General features: G+C 47.2%; 2 non-coding genes across 2 annotated transcripts; both read right to left on the bottom strand.

Moving 5' to 3' along the window:
* Positions 1–4,797: 4,797 nt before the first annotated feature.
* Positions 4,798–4,869, bottom strand: TRNAC-GCA. Its single transcript has one exon. It is a non-coding gene; the product is annotated as a tRNA-Cys (tRNA).
* Positions 4,870–9,815: 4,946 nt separating this feature from the next.
* Positions 9,816–9,887, bottom strand: TRNAC-GCA. The gene has a single exon. It is a non-coding gene; the product is annotated as a tRNA-Cys (tRNA).
* Between the last annotated feature and the right edge of the window lie 665 nt (positions 9,888–10,552).

Below are 10,552 nucleotides of genomic sequence, written 5' to 3'. Positions count from 1 at the left end.
TCTTTCGTGGCTTGGTGGTGGTGGGGCGGTATGGAGGTGAGACATCTCTAATGGGTTTGAAATATTGTATGTGCTGTCAAATGCATTTGATGTGTGGATTGGTTTTGCTAAAGTTGTAAAAATATTTGGTGCAAGGAAAGGCTTAGGGAAGTGGCGAGGGGATATAGTCAGAAAGGATTGTGATGTTTGAAAGTCATCATCATTTTCCTTATAATAGTCCGGCATCCATCACTGGCTAGACAGACTGGCAGCCTTAACGTGGTCCTGATAGCTCCCTCATTTTTAACACTAATGAGTCCAGTTCCAATTTTCCTGGGCCTCCAGGTACTTTGGGGAATCTAGTCTTGTTAACACGTGGCGCTGTTGTTCCTACCTCTGGCACAGAAAGAAGACCGCTGGATTCGGAGCCCCATTATGCTGCTCACCATCTTTGAAACCTTGGGCAAATTATTTAACCTCTCTGGCCCTCAATTGCCTAGATAACCTCCGAGTTCCCTCTCAGCTCCAAATGTGATCCTAGGAAGTGTGGGGGGGAAATAAATCAAGTTTACAGAGAAAAGTGACTGTTAGAGGGCTTGGGAAGTTGAACTAAGCTGCTTCTCACCTACATGAATCCCTGGGCCAGAATTCACTCAGGAGCCAGTTGTGCTGCTTCCTAGAGAGACCAGACAGGGCTGCTTAACCGACCCTCAGCCTCCAGCTCCCTTCCCTGGCATCCCATCACTTGGCAATCTGAGTCCCTTCTGACTCCTATCGCAGCTGAAGCCAGGTGCTTCTAAGCATCTTTCACCCCCCCCAATTCATCAGTCTGTCTCAATCTGACACCTACCTACTAGGTCCAGCTACATATTTCACATTTGTCCCAGCCTTTCAACAGAAATCACCAAATTCTTCAGGCTTAGATGATGTACTCTAGAGTGCTCGAAGCCTGCAATCAGGCATCATGCTAGAGTGGAGCCAGAGACCCTGCGTTCTGATGGCACATCTGGTGGTTACCACCTGTGGGAGCTAGAACCAATCACGACCTCCCTGGCCTTAGTTTGCTTATCTGCAAAACAAAGGAATTGGTTTAAATGAACTCTGGGATCCTTCCAACTCTCCATCTATGATCTTTTGCTGTCTTGCAGTTTCTTCACAGCAATACAGGAAGAAAAGGCAAACATCATGGGAAAGGTTTTTTTTTGTTTGTTGCAATGGGGGTTAAGTGACTTGCCCAGGGTCATGCAGCTAGTAAGTGTCAAGTGTCTGAGGCCAGATTTGAACTCAGGTCCTCCTAAATCCAGGGCCGGTGCTTTAACCACTTCGCCATCTAGCTGCCCCCAAAAGGCAAATATTGGTTGCTGTTGTTCTATAGCTAAAGAAAGAGGAGCGGTTCGGTGATTTGCCCAGGGTCTTAGAGACCCTGGCACCTGTGGGGACCTGGCCTTAGAACTTGGATCTTTTGAAAACCAATGCTCTTTTTACACCACACCAGAGTACCACGAATCACCACTTCCACACTAGGAAAGTGTTCACCCAATATTTCATGAACATACAGTAATACTTCTCTATGGTTTCTACCAACAGTATGAAGAAGAGTAATTTAATCCCTCAGTGTCTCAAAGAGATGTGTAAGATATTTAAAAGTTAAGCAACTCTGTATCAGGAGACAGTTTCCTCACTGGGAGTTCTTTATGCCAGTAAAATCATAGGTCTGGGCTCAGCGTCACGGAAGCCCAACTTGGAAAGTATTTCAAGAAAGAGATAATTTACCTTCCGATGCTAGAGAGAGAGAAACCAAATAGTAAGCTGACTTAAGCAAAGGCTGCTGAATGGATGATTAGTAAAGTCACTGAGGCAGTGACACAGAAGTAGCTAGGCTGCTCAGTGGATAGAGCACTGGGTCTGGAGTCAGGAAGACCTGAGTTCAAATCCCAACTCAGACACTAACTGCGTGACCCCAGATAAGTCACTTAACCTCTGTTTGCCTTAATCTACTGGAGAAGGAAATGGCAAATCACTCCAGTGTCTTTGCTAAGAAAACCCCATGGACAGCATTGGCATGTGTGCTATGGTCCATGGAGTCACAAGGAGTCAGACACAACTGAACCACTACAAAGTCACTAAACGCTAGGAACAAACCTAAGAGCAACAGGGAGAAATTAAAGAGGCAGGATCAGACTCGATGACTGTTTCCCCCCTCTTGTTTCCTCCCCCTCTCCCCCCCCCCCCCCCCCCCCCCGCCCCCAAGCTCCAAGAGAGATATGAAGCGACTCCTTATTGGGAATCCTATAGAATGAGTTGTCAGCACAGATCCAGATCAGCCAAGATGACCAGCGAGGTCCTTTCCAAACCTGAGGTTCTGTGACTCTGTAAGAAAGTCTCAAGAGGTCCAAGGGAGGCGTCAAGACAGAGTTATAGTTCAAAGCCATGGAAACCAGACACGCTGCTTATTTGACGTTGAGAGGAAGGAAGAGAGACTTGATCCAGACAGGAATGTCCAGGTGGTGAAAGGCTGTGGTGAGAGTAGAGAGGGAAGGAAAAAGAGATGTGAAAAGGACTGGATGAAAGAGGGCAATTGCTGCCTGATGCAAGACAAGGCTATGTCCAGCGGCCCTGCGTGCCCACCGAAATTGGGAAGGACAGCTGGAAAAACTGGCGCAGTCTCTGTAAATGTAGCACGTGTGCAATCTGGGGATCCTGCTCACACTGAAGACACGGGTCTCCCAGAGCAAGACTAGATAAATCTCCCCTTCAGGGTTCTAGGGGTACCCCCTGGAGGACTGCAGATGTCCTTTTCAATGCTCCAATGAACCTCCATGGGTGTGTTTCCACGTATGATTCTCAAGGGATTATCAATTAGCTGGACTTAATTATCTTCTAGAAAGAGATATTTACTAAGGTGGTCTAGTAATAAGAGCAGGTTCAAAACATCTCTCAAAATTGTATGACATGCTGGGGTAGCTAGGTGGCGCAGTGGATAGAGCACTGGCCCTGGATTCAGGAGGACCTGAGTTCAAATTTGGCCTCAGACACTTGACACTTACTAGCTGTGTGACCCTGGGCAAGTCACTTAACCCCAATTGCCTCACCAAAATAAATAAATGAATGAATAAATAGATAGATAGATAAATAAATAATAAAAAATTGTATGACATGTTTCTTCAGGGGAAAGGACTTAATTTATACAAGTCCCTTTGTTGGAACCTTCAAAATGCTCCTCTTACGTATGTTGCAGATTTTCTGCTGGGCTCATTGGAGAGCCTGAAATCTACCTCTGATTCTTTTGTTGTCATCATCACCTCCCAATGCCAACACTGCTGTCCTCTGATCAGGAGATGCTGCTAGGACCTCAGTGGGAAGTCTCAGCAGCCTCTGAAGTTTTCAGGGGGAGGGGAAAAACTTCATCTGAGGGTCCTAGGGCACTGTGCTTCCCCTCCCTGTTGGTTCCTTCTCAGCATTTAGCTAGAAGACTCTTTCTTGCCATTTCTCTGAATTTCTTGAATTCTGAATTAGTTCCCTGGTTTTATACAGGGCATTCCCAAGTTTTCTTAGCCAACCCAAACATGGTTCCTGAGCAATATATCACTCTTGCTGATAAGGATTTTGCACACTGTCTAAAGCTATCATTGATTTGACATGTTCTCATAAGGTATCAGAGGGAAACATTTTATCATTTAATTTATTTTTTTTTTTTTCGGTAAGGCAATTGGGGTTAAGTGACTTGCCCAGGGTCACACAGCTAGTAAGTGTTAAGTGTCTGAGGCCGGATTTGAACCCAGGTACTCCTGACTCCAGGGCCGGTGCTTTATCCACTGCGCCACCTAGCTGCCCCTTATCATTTAATTTAAATGAAGTGGGGTGACTTGCTCCATTGATTAGCTCAATCAACCCCAAACCCTTATACTCTCCCCCCAGTTTTAATACTTACTGTCTTCAGCAGACCTACTGGAGTGTATTTGTCAAAGTCCATTGTCCCATATCTTAGATCTTGCATGACTTGGAAAGGGGCTGCGTTTCCTTTTTGAATGCCTTTCTCAGTGCCTCATACTAAAGTCTTGTAAAAATCTACATTTGTAACACACTTGATAATCAAGTCTGGTAAGTCACATTCTTCCAAATAAATTGTTGTTTAGTCATGTCCAATTCTTCATGACCTCATTTGGGGTTTTCTTGGCAAAGATACTGGAGTGGTTTGCCATTTTCTTCTAACTCATTTTACAGATGAGGAAACCGAGGCAAACAATGGTAAGTGTCAGAGGCCAGATGAGTCTTCCTGACTCCAGGCCCTGCATTCTATCCACTGTGTCACTTATCTGCCCTTCCAAATAAATCAGCAATCCAATTCAACAAGCTAGTACCGCTTTACAAAGTGTTAATTGGTTCTCTGCCTGTCTTTGTGCTTACAAAAGGCCTTCCCCCAGCCCAAAGACAATAAAGAAAAGAGGACCTAAGAGTTACAGAAGAACCACATGACCCTCCGTGATTTCAACAATTAAACCTGAATGTAGGTCTGTTCCTAGGGAGGTATGGGACGGGCAGCAAGGACTACAGTTCTCTTTTTCTTTATTCGGGTTGAGAACTTTTGACCCCGAGGGGACTATGTATATCCAAAGATGTTCTAAAATGACTAAAATGACCTGGAAGCGCCTGGGTACAAGAAGGTAAACCGGCAAGCCAACAGAATAGTACTTGTGCAGAGAAAGGAGTTGCTGTCAGTAAGTCAATGGGGCAATATGGGTCACAGACATATGACTAAGATATTGAGATTAATATTAGGAGGAGCGTCTGGAAGGCCTAAAAGGTAAGGCAGCTGGAAGGGGGCACCTGGATTTGAACCAGGGACCTCTTGATCTGCAGTCAAATGCTCTACCCCTGAGCTATACCCCCTAACCCGCAGGGATACTCTCAATTAGCACCTTTCCAAGCTGCACAGCCACACCCAGTGCAGTTGCATTCCAGAGGCATTGCCAGCTCTGCCCTGGAAATGCCTGCCACTCGTAATAGCAATCCAGCTACCTTCATATTGGGCCCCTTGGGGGAACCTTTCCTGCTGGTCCCCTAACTGTTCATGGACCCTATCCTCAAGGCTCGACAGTTCCTGGCAGGGAGCAGCTTTTACTGGGGAATATGTTCCCCACACAATTTGCCTGCCTTACTTAAACCTCCGAGGTCATTGAGGCTCACATTTATGAATCTTCTTTCCATGGGATGTCATTTCACAATAGGACCCCAGCCAAAGACTCACTAAGATTGTGTTCAGTCCTGAGAGAGCCTGACCCCAAAACATGGGGGTGGGGGTATAATGGAGGTAGGATGGTGATTCAGGCTCCCTTCTTGCCCTGTATTTTCTGGCTCATTATTTCCCTATCCTGGAATCGAAGGGATAATCTATTAAATAAAGCTTAAGGTCTGCACAGATGAGATTAACATGGTCTCTTCTAGGAAAAAAAAAACTATTCCATATACAAAGTACATTTAGTAAATACCAAAGAAAGGACTCATTTCTCTTACCACCAAAAAAATTTTTTTAAATACAAAAGATTTATAAACACTCATCACCACATCCTCAAAACATAAACACCTCCATTCCACTTTCCCAGGCAGCAGACTCCAGGGACACTTGTGATCTGTTGTTCAAGAAACACTCAAGGTCCATCTCGCCTAGCAATCCCTGGTCACATACTCTTAGAAAGGGTCATTTTATGTAAGAAGAGTCAGAAAGCACCTCCTGCTACCAGTCAGAACTGCGACTAAGAAGTGCAGAACTCTTGAACTCAGGAGGTAGTGAGTGACCTGGGCTTAGAAACATCCACCTTGGGATCGCTATTTAGTTACCTGTGGCCAGGAGAGAACAGAAGGAGCGGCCAGAGACTCAGGCCCCAGCCTCAGACTTGCCCATGGAAGCATTATGTGCGTGCCACTTATGGCTACTGAGGATGGGGAGGGGAGAGAAATTCTCCCTCCTGTGAAAGCCGCAGGCAGAGTTGTCAGAATTCTTAAAACCTCTTTAAAAGGCAGGAGAAATTTCCCTTTCTAAAGCTTGCTGAGTAGGGGGCTTTTCCTACTGGGTGGTCAATCGCTTTCAGCATCATGGTCAACAGCCAGGAGCCTCTGATTGGGCAGAGGACGGGGCTTGTGAAAGACTGAGTGCACTCACACTCATGCTCCCTAAGACGTCTACGCTTGGGCCCACGGTGTTGGAGGAAGGCCTCCAACATAGACATGCAGACTCTGAGTTTACTGACATTTCCAAGTCTTCTAGGCCACATCCATGCTGGGCATACTTAGCTTCCCCAGGTCTAAATCCCTGGACATACAAGCTGCTTTTGCTCCCTCTCCTGAGCATGGCACATCGCTCTGACTGGAAATAGACTGAGACCTCTGAGGCTTTGTCAGAGCCAGAAAAGTCCCATTTACTCTGCCTCACAATTCAGCATGTCAGCAAACATGCTTAGGGTGGGCCCTCACACTGGTTCTCAATACTAGTTGGTCTCCAAAGTCGGGGCCTCAGCCTGTAATAAGACTAAGGGAGTGGAAGTGGTGTGTGGCACAGCGTGATCCCAGGGGATATGGGATCAACAAATAAGAGGGTGGGAAGATGGCCCTTGGTGATAGCCAGTTATGGGCTTGTCTCCACCACAATTACAATAAGCGCCTTCACCTATTCTAGTCCTCAACCACCTCTTCTCACTCGCCTCCTCTAACTCTGGGTCCTCTGAGACCCAGGTGGCCTTAGAAACAATAGAGGAGGGGCAGCTAGGTGGCACAGTGGATAGAGCCCTGGCCCTGAAGTTTGGAGGACCTGAGTTCAAATCCCAGCCTCAGACACTAAACACTTACTAGCTGTGTGACCCTGGGCAAGTCACTTAACCCCAATTGCCTCACTAAAAAAAAAAAAAAAGGAAAAAAGAAACAATAGAGGAAACGCCTGATTCCATACCCAGTGTGCTCACACTCTTAATGATACATAAGAGCATCTCATATCTTCTTCAGCAAGTAGATCTCCCCTACCAGCCAGGCTCTGCACTCCAGATCAGTGACCAGGAAGTTAGACTGTCACATTTCCCCCATCCTCCACCACCCCCAGATTTCCCCCCCCATACCTTGCACCCTGGCACCTGCATACAATTTTGGGGAGGGAGGGAATTGTGTGCCACAAGAGGAGCACACATGGATGGATTATGAACTGCATCACAAGGCTCCTTAGATAATCTTCTTCTCCCCAACCCACTGTCGTCCTGAATTTCCATATTCCTATTAATAGTACCAATAGGCTTTCAGTCCCAACCTCTCTGTTTTGCTTGACTCAACATCCCTCAAATGAACTACCTTCTTCCCCAATGCAAATGACGACATAATGGAGACATCTGAAGGCCTTTGCACAAGCCTCATCCGCCTTGACCTCTCTGCAGAATTTGAAACTGTTGACCAGCATCTCAACTGGAGGCCCTCTCTTCTCTCTGGGCTTCTGAAAACTTTATGTGGGCCGCATGTAAATATTTGCATATATGCACACTTTTAAAATGCGAAAACAATTGTAGAGACTTAAAATCCCTGAAAGGGAGGGTCTCAATGGTTGTAAACCGATTTACTAGACACCATCTTACTGATTAGTTTGCAAGAACAACTACCAAAAGCAAGGAAGATTGAAACTGACAAGCTGAAATGCAACAAAATCCATAGCATAAAGGGTAGCTGAATATGAAAAATGCTTATCCCCCCCCAAAAAAAGAAAAAGAAAAATGCTTATTCAGATTTACAGGAGGAGGCCAACTATGCACTTCTACCCTACTATTAGCAAACACATAAATTTGTGGAGTACATTCTTCAGGTATGGCAGACTTTAAAAAAAAAGTACAGAAATAAACATTTAATCATATATTAAATGCTCTATAAAACATACAGTGTTACACAGAAATAATACAAAACAATCATGATATCTAGGGTATATATAGCACTTAAAGTATAGTCTATAGCACTGCTATCACCAAAAGATAATTATTAACATATTATGTAGACAATTAATATTATTTCCAAAAGACAGAAAATTCAGCTAATGGTAGAAGAATTTCTATTTTGTAAAGGCTCTATATTTTATAGGATGATAATAACTACTTAGGGATAATAATATATGCGTAAAGGATAGACTGATTGGGAGATGCTGATGAAAATATTTTTGTGAATAGGGGACTCAATAAAATATTAGATTAAAAAAGCCCTAACACACCCACCATCCTGTGAAATATCAAATCAAGAAAATTATTGGGAGGAACAGAAGGATGGAGAGAACAGAGCTGGATTAGAACCAGCTACCTCTGGAACCTCAGGCAAACTCCCTGTGCCTGAGCCACCAGCCAGGAAGCCCAAGGGCCCTGCCCGCTCAGCCAGCAGCCCTCTGGCTGGGCAGTCACAAGGGCTTGCCAGCTAAGAGGATCCACTTCCAGACCCTCTGCTGTCCCTGATGCAGCCCCGGAACCTCAAAAGAACTCATCCCCACATCAGCTGGGCTAAGAAGAGAAAGCATGAGGAAAGTGGAGGCCTAGTGGGGAAGGAAGAACACACACAGGAGAAAGAGATAGACAGGGCAGATTTCCAGCCATGGGGAGGGAGGGAGGAGGACAAAGGCATGTGAGGAACTGATATCAGAGAAATGTCCAGGCCTAATGAAAGAGGATTTAGAAAGGCTGAGGCAAACTGGGGGAGGGGCCAAAATTCAGAAGGTTCCAAGTACCGGGAGACAGGCTGGGATTGGGATACCATCTGACCTTTTTGGACCCAGAATGAGGGGACAGAGAGGCCCTAAAGCTTTGCTGAAGTTGCCCCAGATCTTGGAACTGAATAACTTTTTGCAACCTTAGAAGGTTCTGATAACAACAGAAGAACATTCCAATATAAATGCAGGGACAAAAAAGACAATGGAAAGAGTTTGATGCCAGGGACAGACAATAAACAACCCATAAGCATAAAGCTGAGAAATGGTGAGAAAAGTCAAGCAGACAGTGAAAAGCTGAAGAAGTGGGGAAATTAGATCTAAAAGCAAGAAGGTAAGAGAGCTGAGCCAAAAAGCCAGACAAGCTTCCCCCAAAAAAGAAGGGGGAGGCAGGCAAAACTGTAGGTAAATAGCACTGAACAAACCCCTGTATTTGGTAAAATATAAATGCATAAAGGAGTAGAATGGGTAGTATAAAGCAAGGCACCAGACAAAGGCTGCGGGCACATAACAGGCCACAAGATAAATGGGCAAGGGAAACCCTTGCAGAGCAGAACAGGAGACATTGCCCAGGGCACAGGCAAAGGGCAGACAAGGCAGCAGAGATCAGGCCATTGCCAGGCCATTGCCAGACCATGGAACAGGCATGTGGACACCTCTGGTAGGCACTGACCTGGAAAGATTGAACTGCTGGGGTTCCTGATGGCCCCAAGTCCCCAGTACCCCTGCTGAAGTCGGCCTGCTCAGCAGTGGCTTCTAACCAGCAGGGGGCTTCCTCTAGGGGCTTCTGAAGGAACCATAAGAGGCTCTGAGGGGCAGCCCTGTGGCCACTAGTGGAAGGCAGTTGGCCATGGCCAGACTCTCTTTCTCCTAAGACCAAGGAACTGCAAAAGAAGCCCCACAAGACGCAGTCAGGAAGGCCAAGGACATGCAAGGTGGCTACACACAAGAGGTGGCAGTCTCAGGTCTGGGAGGGCCTTGGACCAGGCCAAACTTGCCTACAGCATGCCAGCCACACGTCCTGCTGAGCCTGAGGCTGGGCAGATGCTGGAGGCCTGGCAGGGCCTTGGCAGGCCAGGAGGAAGAGCAGCAGCTGGAAGGCCTAAAAGGTGAGGCAGCTGGTAGGGGGCACCTGGATTTGAACCAGGGACCTCTTGATCTGCAGTCAAATGCTCTACCCCTGAGCTATACCCCCTGGCCCACAAGGCCATCCTCAATTAGCACCTTTCCAAGGTGTGCAGCCACACCCAGTGCCGCTGGTTTCCAGAGGCATTGCCAGAGGCTGGGAGAAGCCTCTCTAGAGCCCAGCTGTCAGCCCTGCCCCTGAGGACACCAGTGGGGCCCTCTGTCCCTCTCTGGGGTTCCTCACCAGCCCAGCAGCCCAGCACGAGCCCCCTGAGGCTCCCACATCTCCCTGGGAGCCCTCCCCTTCGCTGCCATGTGTCCCCATTGCCCCTGTCAGAAGGGTCAGGCAGGCCCGCAGCACAGAGGCCCCAGAGCTGCCCCAGCCCAGTAGGCAGGACCACCTCATAGAAGAGGGGCTTGGTCTCTTCGGATCCCGGAAGACTGCTGGGGGTTGTGATGACTCTGAATCCCCAGGACCCCTGCTGAAGTCGGCCTGCTCAGCAGTGGCTTCTGACCAGCTGAAGGCCCCATTAGAGGCTCTGAGGGGCAGGCCCTTGGCCGCCAGTGGAAGGCAGTTGGCAACGGCCAGACTCTCTTTCTCCTAAGACCCAGACACCCCAAAAGAAGTCCCACAAGAGGCATTCATGACGGCCAAGGACATGCAAGTGGGCTGCACACAAGGCGTAGCAGCCTGAGGTCTGGGAGGGCCCTGGTCCTGAGCCAAGGTTGCCTAGA

This window comes from Dromiciops gliroides, chromosome 5 (genome assembly GCF_019393635.1).
Source record: "Dromiciops gliroides isolate mDroGli1 chromosome 5, mDroGli1.pri, whole genome shotgun sequence".
Taxonomy (NCBI): Eukaryota; Metazoa; Chordata; class Mammalia; order Microbiotheria; family Microbiotheriidae; genus Dromiciops; species Dromiciops gliroides.
This window is presented reverse-complemented; position numbering and strand designations above follow the sequence as displayed.